The sequence below is a fragment of the Lynx canadensis genome, chromosome F1 (assembly GCF_007474595.2).
Source record: "Lynx canadensis isolate LIC74 chromosome F1, mLynCan4.pri.v2, whole genome shotgun sequence".
NCBI lineage: Eukaryota > Metazoa > Chordata > Mammalia > Carnivora > Felidae > Lynx > Lynx canadensis.
Window position 1 is genome coordinate 10,028,879 of NC_044319.2, and position 16,953 is coordinate 10,045,831.

Consider the following 16,953-nt stretch of genomic DNA (forward strand, 5'->3'; position numbering starts at 1 on the left):
TGTTGAAATTCAGATGCACTATCAGGAGTATGCTTAGAGTAGGATTTTGTTAAGAGGGCCAAAATTAATAGATGAATTCTCTCAGCACATATTTTTTTGTGGTTTTGAAATGGTTTCATTAGCGAGTTTTATGGACTTAAGTTGATATCCCTGATCTACTATTTATTAGACTTTCTGGGTGCTATTCATTTGCTTAACAAATACTTTTGAGCAGCTGTCAGGTTCTCGCCTGCACTAAGGTTGTGAACAAGATTCATAAGGTGCCTGTGCTCAAGAAGCTTGCCTTCTACTGAAGCAAGTAAACAAGTTTTAAAATTATCAAAAGAACGTAGACTAAAATAGGGTGACATGATAGTAATGGGTGTGTGTGTGTGTGTTTTAGGTTGAATGGTCAGGGAAGGCCTCTTTGAGAGACGACCATCAGAACCTGTAATAGTAAGAAGCTACCTGAGCAGAGGTGTCCTAGGCTGAAGGAACAGAAATCGCAAAGGCTATAAGGCCCATGTGAGCTTGGCGTTTGTGGTATTTTAAGTGCTGAGAGAGGATATTCTTGTGATGGTTTAAAATGACCTTACATCTTGTAGAAATTAATTTTGATTTTATAATGGTATAAAAATCACAGCAGATTGTCATAACTTAAATTCATATCCTTTTCTGACTCAAGGGTTGTAAGCTACCCTAATTTTTGCCCTATTCTGTATTCAGCCAGTGAACTCAGTAACATTTGGTTGGAGATGGTTGATTTATTTGCTGGCTTGTGGTCTGTCTCATTTGGACAGTTTTTAGTGACCTCACTGTAATATAAAAACATTAAAATATTTGCTAAAATTAGTTGAATTAGAAATCTAGTTTTTTATGTAGGGAGACGAGAGAATGGCCAAAGATCATAGCGTGTTAGATATGGAAGAAACTTTAAAGGCAGTATCTGAAAGCTGAAGATATGTCATAGAATTTAAGCATTAGTCTGTTTTCTTTAGAATATACCTTATTTCATAAAATCTAGTTATTTATGATTTTTCTATGTAAGAAATCCTTAAAATCACATGAAAACATTTTCTCCTGTGTGTTGAATTATGCATATATTTGTACCCTTTTGTCAAAAAGTAAAACTTCTTTTTTTAAGTTTTTTTTTTAAATTTATTTTTAGAGACAGCGCAAGCTGGGGAGGGGCAGAGAAAAGGAGAGAGAGAATCCCAAGCACCCGGGGCTCTGTCCCACAAACCGTGAGATCATGACCTGAGCTGAAATCAAGAGCCAGACGCTTAACCAACTGAGCCACTCAGGCACAGTTTAAGCAAAAACTTTTTTTTAGTTATTACTCAAATTGGAGAGTTCTGATGTCTATTCTAGCTTTTCAGTCTACAGACTGAAGCTTTTCAAGATCAGAATCATGTCTGATTCATCTTTCTGGCCCCATGGAGCAGAGTACAGTTCCTTATACCTACCAATCTCTTAGAACTATTTGAGTGCCTGAATGAACGAAGGAATGAATATGTGAACATCTATTATGAACCTATCTCTGGAGAATAGGTACCAGTAGTCAGTATGCTTAAAAAGATTGACGTAACATTGATCACTGTTTAAGAAGTGCCTTTATGATATTGTTGGAAAATGTAAGCATTTCTGAAGGGGAGGTGGCCATTGTGTAGAGCGCTCGCTCATATGGACTAAGAATCAGAAAACGGATCTGAATTTTAGCTGAGGCATCACTCAGTTCGTTCTGAAATAAATCAGGCAATCTTGCACGTAATTTCCTTGTTTGTACCGTGAAGGGGTTGGATTGATTATTGCTAGCATCTCTCTCTGCTCTAAAACTCTATGCTTTTTATCCTTTGATATTTGCAAGAGCCAGGAGAGGTGAAGTTTGCCTTTTATGTTAGATTTGATTCTAAATCTAATGATACAGGACAGGGGTGCTCCAACTAGTCTTGTTAAAAGGTAAGGACACTGAAAAAGGTTCAGTGGTAGCGTGCATACTGTGTTCTATTATGATTAACTGTGCCACTTGTACTGCCTGTACTTTAATGGCCTGTACTCCTCATCTACCTGATTCTTCTCTTAGTACCGAGATTATTTTAGTACAAACAAGTGGTATGTTTGTAAGAAGGGACTCAGTCAGTATGGTAAAATGTCTGGATCGTACAAGCAAACAAAAAGATGTCTGGATAGTTGGTGATTTCTAAGTAGGGGCCGGTCTGTAATACAGCACGTTTTTTTAAGGTGGTGTATTTTCAGTGTGGGAGGAGGTGTTAGGTACTTCTCTCTTTCATATCAAGCATAACATTCTCTCTTACACACGTCAGTATATTGTTGAGGAAGTTTTCTAAAGTGAAAATAAAATCTGTTTAATAGTATTTTCAAGCCTAGAGAATTTTTTTTTAAGTCATCTGTATACCCAGCATGGGGCTCGAACTCACAACCCCAAGATCAGTAGTCACATACCCCACTGACAGAGCCAGCCAGGCGCCCCGGAATAGAGAATTTTAATAGCCTCATTTGGTCTCCCAAACAGTGTGAGGTACTGGATTCTTTGAGTGACATTACTAGAGGTGCTCGCGTTTCTTCCTTTGTAGTGGGCAGAGTGCGGTCTGGCTGCCCTATAGAAGTGCTGGTGGCCTGGAGCTGCTCAGATCCGGCCCGTCACACTGTCTCAACTTGGGTTTTTCTGTTGTTTGTTTCCAAATTCACGTCAGAAAACCGTGTGTCCAGGGCGCCTGGGTTGCTCAGTCGGTTAAGCGTCTGACTCTTGGTTTCCGCGTCGGTCATGGTCTGAGCTGTCAGCACAGAGCCCGATGTGGGGCTCGAACCTACAGACTATGAGATCATGACCTGAGCCGAAGTCAGATGCCCAACCAACCAAGCCACCCAGGTGCCCCAAGACAGGATCTTGATCTAAATTTAACTAAAACGTCCCCTATTTATTGATCCTGTTTCTAATAATCATTAACCATTCCCCGTTGCTTGGAATTTTTATCTTGACTTTCTATTTTGAAAGTTATTAGCAACTCAAAAGTATGGAAAGAGCCCAGATGTCCATCAACAGATGAATGGCGCACACACACACACACACACACACACCCCACTGGAATATTACTCGGCAGTCAAAAAGAATGAAATCTTGCCATTGGCAACAATGTGGATGGAACTAGAGGGTATTATGCTAAGTGAAATTAGTCAGAGAAAGACATATCATATGACTTGACTTACATGTAGAGTTTAAGATACAAAACAGATGAACATAGGGGAAGGGAAGCAAAAAATAAAAACAGGGAGGGGTACAAAACATAAGAGACTCTTAAATATAGAGAACAGAGGATTGCTAGAGGGGTTCTGGGTGGGGGGGATGGCGAAATGGGCAAGGGGCATTAAGGAAGGCACTTGGTAGATGAGCACTGGGTGTTATACACAGGAGGTGAATCCCTGGATTCTGCCCCTGAAATCATTATATGCCAACTAACTAACTAGAATGTAAATTAAAAAATAAAAATAAATTTAAAAAAAAAGTTATTGGCAATTCTAACATATCTTGGCTTTATTGTCTGGAGGAAGCACTGAGTTAAACTGGGTTATAGAATCATCTGCTGATAGGTTAACGGGTTTAGGAGTTTCATCTAAGGCTTTAGAAATTCCTGTCATCGTTTTTGTGGAGTATGAACATTACTTCAGAGGCCAAAATTGTAATAAAGTGTTAATGGCATTCTGTGGAATCAGTTGCTTGGGGTTACCATAACCAGTGTGATGTGTAGAAGGATTATAGGACGGATGGACTGTAGAAGGTCTTTCTACCATGTTGACCAGAAGGCCTCTCTGTCTGCCGCTTTGAACCCCTGAAGGGTCACTGTTAATTTTTGTTGTGATTTGCCAATGAGTGACTTTGTGAAGTAAGCAGAACCTATGATAGAGGTATGTTGTGGAGCTACTGCTCTCTACTAAAAATAGTACAGAAAGGGTCTGTAGGGGCTGCCATACTATTAAAAAGTTATCAACATTTTTATTTTGTCTCAAACTGTACAAGTAGAAGATTGTGTTTACTTCTTGTATAGTTTAGTCATGAGTTGACAAAGAATTTACCCTACTGAAGGAAGTAGATTATTGTAGGAGATTCAGAGGTAGGACAGCATTGTGGAAGTTCCTTCAATTAGCTTTTTTGCATTTAGGTAAATAAATTCAGGCCAAGTGTAGACATGGTCAGAAAGAATTCTTTTTATAGTTTTATATTATTATTTTTATATGATTTGTATTTTTATATTTTTGATATGATCTCTAGGCAACCTGAACTTTGTTTTGGAAAGTCTTCCTTGTATTTGCCTGTTCCCTCTTAATTACAGAGCTTTCTCATAACAAGTCTTTATATTTAAAACTAGTATTGTCAGATGCATTAAAAAAGTAATTTAGCTAAAAATTGTTTCATACTAAAAAAGAATTTTACAAAAACTCTATCAGTTGAAACCAAAAAACAGAGATATGCATGCTGAATATTAGCCATTTGTTACAAACCTGAATAGTCCTTTTTCCATGTGCATATATATATGCCTCTAGGTATAGATAAAAGTGGAATCATGCATAGAACTCATCTAACATTCCTGTTTATATGCAAAGCACTTTACTGTGAAATATGGAAACTCTTTGAACTTTACTGACTTCTGTCATGAAGGCTAATTTTTTGGAACATAACCTAGAAACGTCAATGCAAATATGCAAGTGTATGTCTAAATTGATCAAAATAGGAAAGAATAATTGAGACTGAAAAACCTATAACTTAATATTGATCGTGCACATATAACAAGACCAAATTTTGGAAATCCCAACTTGTATGTTATGTGCATGTACGTTAGGAATTTTACAGAGTTGTCTAACATTAGGTGGCAGCCACATTTATTAGCAGACTCCAATAGCTAATTTTAATTTATGAGCACCAGATTAGTAACGCTTAATCACTTACAGATATGTTATTGGTAGGTTGCTTTCAGCTTCAGATAACAGAAACTGAGTCTGTTTTCAGCACAAAGGAGTTGGCTCAGCTCACAGGACTGAGACCTGAAGCTTCGGGGACGACAGGACTGGGCTGTCTGTGTTGCTTTGCCCTCAGGTCCTTTCCCTGGTGGTTGCCAAAGAGCTGCTAGCAACAGCCAGGAAGTGTGCTTCCTTGTTTGAGTCTAGAGATGGAGAGTAGCTCCTTACTGTTCTCTAAAGGTGAGAATAACTGTCCCGGAAAGGTCCGGGAGAGCTCTCCTGGATTTCACAGGCTAGAATTGAGGAATGTTCTGGGTTACAGTCTAGTCCTGAATAAGTCAATAGCTCGGGGGTTGAGATTAATCATTCAGCTCTTTCCCTTGAGCCGAGGTCATTTGCTAAATGGCACTGCCCTTATCCAAATGGGGAGAGTTGGAGTGGCACCCCCTTGGACTATTAGTATGTAGTCAGAAGTGACACATCAAAGTGAATGGAATTAGCACCCACTGTGGAAAATAGTATAGAGGTTCCTCAAAAAATTAAAAATAGAAATACTGCTTGAGATTCTCTCTCCCTCTCTCCATCCCCTCTCTGCCCACTCCCTCTCCCTCTCCCTCTCCCTCTCTAAAATAAAATGAAAAACAATTTAAATAATAATTAGCATTTTGGGATCGGTTCCGACCCACTAGTAGCACAAAGACAATACTTGGCCATCACTGGTGTATAGTGAGAGTGGACTGAGGACAGACCCTAAGAGAACGCAGAGCCTGTGAATCAGTCTTCTACTTAAATTTATTCTGTATTTATTTTTAATTATGAGCTTCAGAAGGCTATTCGTTTGCTCTTATTTCTTCAATTCTAACAGCCCATTTCATATTTGATTTACCCAGTGGTTTTTCTCCATCATATCTGTCTGTTAGTCTCTGGTCACTTTAATGTCACTACCATGGCTGTTTCTTTGGAGTGCTGCCCATTATCTTAAAGGAAATAGGGAAGGAATTATAAATGTATCCTGAAGTTAAAGGAAAAATGAAATGTGTGTTTTGTAGTACATGAATGATCGAATGTGTTAGATACTAAGGAAGAACTGCATCTGAGTATGCTTTTTTTTTTTTTTTTAAAGTTCTTACAAGGAGTGAGGAATGTTAAAATTCATGACTCAAACTTCAGACTTCTCCCTACCTGCATATTTGATGTCTTGGAAAAACTCTTATTCTTTTATTATAAAGGAGTAAAGGGTAAAGTTTGCTAACCTGTGTCTGAAGACCTCAGTGATTAGAAATGAGTCATGATTGGTAATAGACTATGAATGGTAGTGAATTGAGTGTCTTAGGTACGAGGACCCTCCTCTCCTTGAGTAATCGTGAACAGACCCTTGTAATTTTTACTTTGGCTTGACACGTATAGGAAGGATAGGCATGACGAACCACTGCTAGTCTCCGCATCTTTTTTATAGGCAGTGAGATACTAGCCAACGTACTCAGTTGAGGCCAGTGAGTTCTCCTTTACGTTTTATTGCTAAGCTTCACTTAGTTCCAAGGAGTGAGATAAAGCATTGCGTTTTCTTTTCTTTTCTTTTCTTTTTTTTTTAAGTTTATTTATTTATTTTTAGGGAGTCGGAGACAGCGCAGATGGTGGAGGGGCAGAGGGAGAGAGGGAGAAAATATCCCAAGCAGGCTCCACGCTGTCAGTGCAGAGCCTAACGTGGGGCTTGAACCCATAAAGCTGTGAAATCACAACCTGAGCCAAAACCAAGAGTCGGATGCTCAACTGAATGAGCCACCCAGGTGCCCCAAACGTTCCATTTCCCATCTCATACATCAGTCTCTTCTCAGGTTTGACACTGTAAATCGGTGGTTCTCGAGTTCTGGCAGACATCAGAATCTTCTGGAGGGTTTGTGAAAGCACCAGTTGGTGGGCCTCTGATCCCCAAGGTTTCTGATTCAGCAGGTCTGGGATGGGGCCTGAGAATTTACGTTTCTAACAATTTCCAGATGACATTGGTGGTGCTGATCCAGGTACTGCCCTTTGAGAATCACTGCTGTGAAAACATTTACTTTTTTTTTTGAATGTTTATTTCTGAGAGACAGAGAGAGACAGAGACAGAGCATGTGCAGGAGAGGGAGCAGGGAAAGGGAGAGACAGAATCTGAACCAGGCTCCAGGCTCTGTTCTGTTAGCACAGAGCCCAGCGTGGGGCTTGAACTCACAGACCCAACCACAAGATCATGACCTGAGCCGAAGTCAGACGCTCAACTGATTGAGCCACCCAGGCACCCTGAAAACACTCACTTTTAATACAGCAAGGAACAGTCATACTGAATTTATTTAAGGAAAAGATGCATGCTATTTATTACTGTTTAGATTAGACTTCGTATTGTTTTCCTCTCTCTGGTTGTCAGCTGTTACATTAAGTGACCCACAGGGAGTACTCCCTTGAATTATATTTCTTTAGTAAAAGCATATTTACCATTTGGTAATTGGCATCTCTTAACTCTTCACAGATGACTATTGCTGCTGGGCCAAAAGCCACTTTTGGCCTAGATGAAAATACTTTGCATTATTTTGCTTGATGATCCCAAAGGTGGGAATTTTTTTTTTTTTTTTTTTTTTTGTATTTGTTCTTTACTGAGATACGATAATTATTTCATTCAGTGAGCATTGAGACTTTTTTAACCAGTCTAAGGCCAGTACAACTCCTTTGCCATTGCCAGCTGTCCGTGTTTCCATGGAAACTCCATAGGGTCTAGCAGGATTACTGTTGTAAGGACCATACCTGGCTTATTTGCATCCAGTTTAAATTGGGGAGATTTCAAAAGGATAAAAGGTCTGTAGACGAGTCAATGGACAGCCAGAAAGAGCTTGTCAGTTTGTAACCATCATATTGGTCTAACTAAAGAGGAAGACTTGGGTGGGTATCCCTTACTATAGTTCATGTTTCTGGAGGGGTTTGGTCGGCATGCTAACGTCTCTATTTGTTTTGTGGATTTATTTGTGTCATTGTGTTTTTGTTTTGTTTTGGCTTTCGTTTTAGGAATGTCTCTTTAAATTAAATATCCTAATTTATGTCCTTATTTAAATACCCTAACCTAATGATTTTAAAATTCTCTCAAAGAAAGTACATGTAGATCAGACTCTTTTTCAAAGAGTTTTCATTGCTTTCCAGTTACAATGCAATAGAATGTCTTAGTTTTTGACCACTGTTGCAGAATTATGGAAGTTTATGTTGATCTGTACTCTGCAAGTGTTATGAGCTACTGTGAACCCCTTCTCTCACAAACATAACTTTTTCTAAAAAGAAGGCAGTTTGAACTATTTACATATTTGACTTTGTTTGCACCATTGAGCTTAAGCCTTTGTTTCAGAGTTTCATAAATGGTTAGGACCAAGAGTGAATGTATAGAAAACAACTATATGGACCAGTTACATGAGCACCGAGTACAGTTATATGAAACTTAGAGGTTACTATTAGTGAGTTATGCTACTCAGTCAGTTGTACGAATTTATCCTGGTCGGAGTAATTAGGCTAATTCACAAATAGCCACGTAGTACAGGTATATGGCCAATAAGAGCACGCATACCAACTCCTCCTCCTTAGTTAAGGCTGCTTGGACTTTCTACTGATCAAGGTTCTAAGATATTCTGTCAGAGTGTGGTGGCCAGCCAGTGATGGTGAATTTCCATACTTGTGTGCGCCAAATATTGACATTTCTTATCTTCTAAATCAGAATGTAGTCTTGTACCTTTTTTCCGAATATTTTACGGTGATAGCGATATGTATCAGTCTATCATCTATGAACATCTATGTGTGTGTGTGTGTGTGTGTGTATATATATATATATACACACACACACACACACACACACACACACACATCTGTGTGTATATATATATTGAAGTAGATGCTTGTAAATTTGGAAGGAGGTAACAGGGAGTTGGGGATTTTTTAATATTAGTGAAATATACCCTTTAAAGAAAATACTAGGTAGGCTGTGTTATTCAGTTTCACAAAAGGGTAGCACCTTCTAATCCATGTTCCAAGAATTCTCTGATTCACCTCCATGTTCCTAAAGTAAGGGCAGGTGCTAGCGTCCCTGTTTTGTAGATGAGGAAATAAGCACAAGAGACGTGCCTGCCTTTATTAATCACTTTATGTTTACACAGTTAAACACACCTGTAGTTCAGCGTTGCCCACTATGTGTAATTGTTCCCTCTTAAAGTGTTAGGTTATTTTATACGGCTTACTCAGTGTTGCCTTTTTCTCTTTTTGTATTCATAGACTGGAAAAGTAAGAAGAGCTTTCCTGCCTTTTTAATTACCAAACTACTCTCAGTTTTCAGTGAATCAATTCAAAGAAAGAATGCAGTCTTTCTATACCTGGTAAATATTTTCTGCTCATAAAAGCTATTAACTTAGTAGCCTCTGATAAATCCAGGTGTTTATGATGATTACCTTTAATTTTGTGGGATGACTATAAAAAATGACTTATCATATATATGATATTAATTCTGAAATTTATTTGATATTATTGTTATGGTGGAGTGATGCCTAGAATGCCTGTGCCCTAGCCAGCAACAGAAGCTAGTCTAGAATTGGCCCTGGTACTCAGATTAGGTTCTGTTGGGTTTATTGGGGGGAAAAGGTTGTAAAATTAATGCAAATAGGGTACGTAAATATATTACTGAGTATCCTCTTTACTCAGATGATATAACATTAGCAATATTCCCTACGTGGTAGTTTAATAGAAGTACTTTGTCAATAATAGTTTTATAAAATTAATCTAGTAACCAGAATATTAAGCCTACCTTTTACCACTTGACACATGACCTAAGTGAAGATTAGAGAGATCAAATAACTTGCTGAAGAAATTCAGCTAGCCAGTGTAGACCTGAGGTCAGAATCTAGATCAGAGGCTACATATTTTGATTCCTACCATAGGGCCTTTAAACAATGCTAGTTTTTTAAGTACCTTAAATAAGAATTAACATGCCCAAGGGAGTAAACAAACCATAGTGACATTTCATATGGATCTTTTGTATAGCTTAGAATGTTAATGTAGGATCAGAGAAGATAGAATGGATTTATTTATGCTACATAAAGTATTTTCTCTATTAACAGTATTAACTTAGCTACTAGGTACTATTAAATCTTTTAGATACACTTTATTTAAGCGTGAGGAGAATCCTTGGGCATATTTTGTACCTGTTTTGCAGAAGAGGAAAATGAGGCTTAGAATGAGAGTGCTATAGCTTAGGATATTAGAAGTGGAGTTTAAACCCAGTTTTCTTGGACTTCAAAGCCCGTGACTCAGCGGTGAAGCCTGAGGAATTAAAACTTAATCGTCCAGCCTATCACATGTTAACGGATACTGATTATGGAATAATTTCCTCTCCTAATTCACCCATTCAAAAAATCTTATCATTTTAGGGACATATGGAGGTAGTTAGGGGAGAAACCATTTCGTCCTCTGTAATGATTTTAATTATAGGAATCATATTAGCTATTTTTATAATGTAATTGCAAGTTATAGGTCTTACACCCCCTTTAAAAAAGAAAGGCGTTTATAAAATATTTGTATATTCTAAACATATGCTTAAAGTGAACTAATTTGAGCAGGTCCAAAGGTCTGTTTTTGTGTGACTGAACATTTGTCTCCCATGTTTTTACTTATTATAGTCGATCATCAAGGAATGATTATCTTTGTAAAGTATTTTTAAAACAGATTTTTCGGGGCGCCTGGGTGGCGCAGTCGGTTAAGCGTCCGACTTCAGCCAGGTCACGATCTCACGGTCCGTGGGTTCGAGCCCCGCGTCGGGCTCTGGGCTGATGGCCCGGAGCCTGGAGCCTGTTTCCGATTCTGTGTCTCCCTCTCTCTCTGCCCCTCCCCCGTTCATGCTCTGTCTCGCTCTGTCCCAAAAATAAATAAAAAACGTTAAAAAAAAAAAAAAAAAAACAGATTTTTCAAAATTAGTTAAGTGATGAAAGAAATTGGTGTTACATTCAAAAATTAATACAGTTCAAGCGTCTGGCTTGGGGATAAATAAAAAGTTACCATGTTAAATGGAATTGTAATGATGAAGATATAAAGAAAGTACCCAGAGTATCAGAGTTCGCCAAAACCAGGTGTATCTTTGCCTTAAAACCTGACCCAGCCCCTGAAACTCACCTTTCCCCCCCAGTCTTTGACTGATTTACCACCATCACCTGCCTGACCAAAAGAGGGTGGGGATGCATAGAATGTAGGTAGTGAGATACTAAAAGTAACATTTTATTCGTAGCTCATGGGAAGTAACTTTTTTTTCTGGTAGCGTGAAATATAACTTCCGTGCATTTTAATCTCTACCATTCAAAATGAGAAATGTACGTTAGATTGCCTGGTGTCTTTCTATTTGAGGCAGTCGTACGTTAGGACTTTGTAAAAGGTGAGATACGTTGACAGATTTTATGATTTTTTAGTTAAGTTCTTTGTAACTGGAGCTCACAAAGATGGTGTGACTCGTATTGGTACTATGACATTTTGCGAAGATTACGAAGCCGCTCACCTCCCTGAATATCACTCGCAGACACTCGTCACCTGAGTAGCAAGGAGGGAGGGTCAGGCAGGGCTGGGGCAGCTAATGTGGATTGAATGCCTGCTCTGTAGGGCGTCTGCCAGGCACATCCACATCTGTGCTCTCGTTTTTAGTAGGGGTGCCGAAGTACGAGAAGTAGAGCCAGGAGACGAAGAAAGCACGACGTGCAAAACTCGGCCTCGCTTTTTGTCTGGATGGTCGGCCTGTTCACCTACCATATTCTGTCATCATCTGCTTCTGGCAGCATCAAATGCTGGTGGTGATCTCCAGGGGCTGAATCACAGTCACCTGGGATTGCTGTGGTCGTGCTTATGTGGCCAGAAGGGCGTCAGTTTTTGACTTTTTGCCGGGGAGGGCGTCAGATTTTGAATCGGCAGGAAACTATAGTTAACAATACTGTATTACACACTTAAAATTGTTCTTAGAGGGTGGATCTTACGTCAAGGGCTCTTGCCACACACACAAAGATTTTTCAATGAAAAAGAAGGAGGGGAGGAAACTTGGAGGTGACGGACAAGTTTATGGCCTTGTTTGTACTCTCACAGGTGTATACTTACCTCTAAATTTATCAAATTGTAGACATTAAATATGTACAGCTTTATGTAGGTCAATCATAACTCAATAAAATTTTTTCAAAAAGAGTTCAAAAGAGAAAATCTGCGTTTAAATGTTATTTAAGGATTAAAACGTGAGAAAAAGGAAGAAATCAGCCATGTTCAGATACTGGTAACATTATTAAGACTCTGTTCTTACATGTTCGGCAAAGGTGATTTGGGGCCTGTGGATTAAAAATTAGTTAAGGTACATAGAAATGTTTGAGAGCATCGCTTAAAATTTTTTATTGTAACAGGAGAAAAATCTTGACAGTGATATTTTTTAAATTATCAAGAGTATAATAATACCATTATCATTTTTATAATTCTTGATCATTTTAAAAACAATTTATGTTCTGATTTTAATTTTTAGAACAAACGTGAGAGATGGCATAACCCCCATTTTTCAAAATTTTTTTATTTTAACGTTTATTTATTTTTGAGACAGAGAGAGACAGAGCATGAATGGGGGAGGGTCAGAGAGAGGGAGACACAGAATCTGAAACAGGCTCCAGGCTCTGAGCTGTCAGCACAGAGCCCGACGCGGGGCTTGAACTCACGGACCGTGAGATCATGACCTGAGCCGAAGTCGGATGCTTAACCGACTGAGCCACCCCGGCGCCCCAAGCCCCATTTTTCAAATGAGGAAGTTAAGGTTCAGATGTCATGTGAAGTTTCCTGGGGATGCCATAGACTGGCTGGCTCAGAGAACCGAAATTTCTTACCTCATAGTTCTGGAGGCTAGAAATTTGAGATTAAGGTATTAGGATTGGTTCCTTCTGAAAGCTGCGAGGGAGAATCTGTTTCGTATCTTCTCGTCTTCCCTCTGCACGTATCTGTCTCTGTGTGCAAATGTTCCCTTTCTATAAGGATACCAATAGTATTGGATTGGGGCCCACTCTCTTGACCTCATCTTAATTTGATCTGCAAAGACCCTGTTTCCAAAAAGGTCACACTCACAGATCCTTGGGGTTAGGCCTTTAACAGCTTTTGAGGCGCACGATTCAACCCATAGAGGATGTTAAGTCTTTTGCTCAACGTCTCTTAAGTAGGAAAGTTAGACCCATCACGTTGTAGTGCCACTAAAATCATAGTTTCAGAAGAACGTAACAGTGTATCTATAATACCAACTTTTTTAAAATTTTTATTTTTTTTTTAACGTTTATTTTTGAGACAGAGAGAGAGCATGAACAGGGGAGGGGCAGAGAGAGCGGGAGACACAGAATCTGAAACAGGCTCCAGGCTCTGAGCCGTCAGCACAGAGCCCGACGCGGGGCTTGAACTCACGGACCGTGAGATCATGACCTGAGCCGAAGTCGGACGCTCAACCGATCAAGCCACCCAGGCGCCCCTCTATAATACCAACTTAAAATTAATTTTCTAATACTGTCTTTTGTCTGCATAGATTTTACTTAAAATTAACCGAGTTTCTAAAGTTTAATTAGAGGAGCGCCTGGCCGGCTCATTCAGAAGAGCATGGAACTCTTGATCTCGTGGTTGTGAGTTCATTCATGCCCCACATTGGGCATGGAACTTACTTGAAAAATAAATAAATAAAATAGTAAAATTTTGTGTTGTGATGGGTTTCAAGCGCTTTTACTTTGGATCATAAGTCAGTGATATACCAGCTGTGGAAGGGTGTTTGGTCCTCAGTGCTTTCGTCCGGATTCAAATCTGAACTTCACGATTTGTAAGGTAGAGCTTTAAAATGTGTGCCCCTCCATGTCTTGAGATGTCCATCAGAATACTGTTCAAATGGTTTCAAGTGCATTCTGACTGTACATAATTTCACGATTCTTTAAGAATTGTTGTGTTGTCAGTGTTACTGTGCACCTTGTGATCACAGATTGTTGTGGCATGAGGAGGGCAGGGGCCCACTAGAATAATCATAAAATACTGGCAGTTTGTTGAGCTGCTTCCCCCCCACACCCTTTTTTCTTTTCTTTCTTTGCTATTTTTTATTTTGACTTCAAAACACTCTCAGTACTTTAGTGAGTAATCCTACCAAATAAGGGCCCTCTGCTACATCGCTACAATACAGACAGAAGATGCAAGAAATTAACAGTATTACTTTCCTGTCAACTAATCCATAGACCTGATCCACATTTGGCTGGTTGTTGCCATAGTGCCTTTCATAACAAAAGAACCTAATCCAGGATCTTACGTAGCATGTAATTATTCTATCTCTTTAGTGTTCTCCAATCACAGTTCCTTAGCCTTTCCTTGAGTTTCAAGACTATGTATTGGAAAAATACATTTTGTAGAGTGTCTATGCACTCGGGTTTATCTGATAGTTCCTCATGATTAGATTCAGGTTATGCATCTGTGGCAGGAATATCAGAGGGAAGTGATGCTGTGCTCTCAACTCCTCTTTTCTGGTAGCGCAGTTTTGATTTGTTCCTTGACTAGTGATGTTATCTTTGAACACCTGATTAAGGTGATGTTCACCAAGCTTCTCCTCTGTAAAGTTACATCTTCCCTTTGTAATTGCTTAATATTTTGTAGAGAAACTGTACATTTTTCATCATCAAATTTTTGCCCACCAGATTTAGCATTTCGACTGAACTTATTATAATGGTTTCCAAATACCGACTTTCTATATTTATTTTTTGGCATTCTGTAAGGAAAATCTTTCTCTTCCCCCTGTTGATTTATAGCAAATGGACTCATAAGCTGTCATGAGTAAATGGTTACAATTTATTATTTTTTTAATTTATTTTCTTCGTGTTACCCAAAATTTGATCAACGGGAGACCATTCAAACTTGCATCTGCGTCTTTTCCACATAGTCCCACGATTAAAAAAAAAAAATGTTTATAAGTACATTTAAAAAGTGTTCAACACTTTAAATACGTTATTTAGTTTTTAAACTTTTATTGAGAGTGCGCGTGTGAGCGGGGAAGGGGCAGAGAGAGGGAAAGAGACTCCCAAGCAGACTCTGCACTGTTAGCACGGAGCCTGACGCAGGCTCGATCTCACAAACTGTGAGGTAATGACCTGAGCCGAAAGCAAGAGTCTGACACATAACCGACTGAGGCACTGAGCCACCCAGGCGCCCCATATTCCCATCATTTTTAAAGCACTTCCGCTACTAATTTCTTCACCGTAACAGTAAAAGGAAAAATAAAATATAAAGTCTGAGCCTAGAAACCAAAGCCTCAGTAAAGAAGTAGAAAATGTAAAGAACTAAACAGAAATTTTAGAACTGAAAACTACAGTAACCGAAACCAAAGCCCACCGGATGGCCTCACAGCAGAGTAAAGGGGGACAGAGTGAACTGGAGGACAGAACATAGAAATTGCCCCATCTGAACAAGGAGAAAATAGAACACATAAATGAACAGAGCTGTGGGACCTGTAGGACTATGACAGAAAGACCACAAGAAGAGGAGAGGAGAAAGGGGACTGAGCTAAAAAGTACTTGCAGAAAGACTGGCTGACGACTTCCAGAAGACTTGTTAGAAGACACAGGCCTACGGATTCAAGGAGCTGAGCAAGTTCCAAACAAGATAAACCCAAAGAAGTAATAGTAAAACATTGGTAAACTAAGAGCAAAGGAAGAACCTTGAAAATAACAAGAGAGAAATGACATGGGGAAAAATAATTCCAGAGATAATGGATTTCTCCTCAGAAATCATGGAGGCCAAGAGGCAGCGGCATGACGTTTTCTAAGTATTCGGAAAGATCTCAAAATCCCAAGTTCTGTATTTAACAGAAGCCTTCTTCGGGAATGAAGGAGAAATCAAGACCTTTTTAGATGAAGGAAAACAAAGCAAACTCATCTCCAGTAAAGGTGTCATAAAAGAATGGCTAAAGAAATGACTTATGTAGTTTTAAATCCAACACAACATATCCAGGACTTGTGTATACCAAAAACTACAAAATGCTGGTGGGAGAAATAGAGGACGACACAGAGAAATGGAGAGATCTACTGCATTCATGGGTTAGAAGGCTCAATATAGGAGAGATCACTTCTCCCCAGATTGATATACAGGTTTAAATGTAATTCCTCTCAGATTCCCCCTGTGATTTTTTTTAACAGACAAGATTATTCTAAAATTAATGTGGGAATGCAAGGAATTAGAATAGCTAGCAAAATTCTGAAAAAGAAGAGGAAAAAAAAATCATTTTCTAGACATGTTGTATAGTTGCAGGAATCAAGCCTGAGGATATTGGTTGAGAAATTAACATATTAGTCTTTGAAATGGAATATAAAACCCAAAAATAGGCCTGCACAGGTGTAGCCAACTAATTTGTGACTAAGGTACAAAAGCAATTGGAGCAAACAGAGGAAGGATAATGTTTTGGACAAGTGATTAAAAAAGAAAAACATTTAATCCTCACACTAGTGAAAAACATAGAAAACCTTTAGGACATAGGACTTGATGAATAGTTCTTTAAAAAAAATTTTTTTTAATGTTTATTTCTTTTGAGAGAGAGAAAGAGAGGGAGGGGGATGGCCTGGGAAGGGGCAGAGAGAGAGACGCACAAGCAGGCTCCACACTGTCAGCGCAGAGCCTGACATGGGGCTCGAACCCACGAACCATGAGATCATGACCTGAGCCAAAATCAAGAGTCGGAAGCTTAGCCGACGGAGCCACCCAGGTGCCCCAACACTTGGTGAGCAGTTCTTAAACGTGACACCAGAGGGGTGCCAGCCTGGCTCAGCCAGTAGAGCATGCAACTCTTTTTCTTGCGGTTTTAAGTTTGAGCCATGTTGGGTGTAGAGATGACTTAAAAATAAAATCTTTTAAAAAACAGTAACACCAGAAACACAGCCTACAAAAGAAGAAAATTGGTAAATTAGATTTTATCAAAATTAAAGTTTTGCTGGGTGC

The 16,953-nt window shown here is 39.1% G+C and overlaps 1 protein-coding gene across 3 annotated transcripts in view; it reads left to right on the forward strand.

Moving 5' to 3' along the window:
• POU2F1 (POU class 2 homeobox 1) overlaps positions 1-16,953 on the forward strand; it is a 185,231-nt gene that overhangs the window by 78,170 nt on the left and 90,108 nt on the right. The window contains exon 1 of one of the 3 annotated variants that reach the window (XM_030301798.2): positions 9,247-9,332. The exons of the other annotated variants lie outside the window; for them this stretch is intronic. The gene's annotated coding sequence lies outside the window, so the exon portion shown is untranslated. Of the gene's footprint in view, positions 1-9,246; positions 9,333-16,953 lie in introns of those variants that run through there. 3 annotated transcript variants of the gene reach the window in all.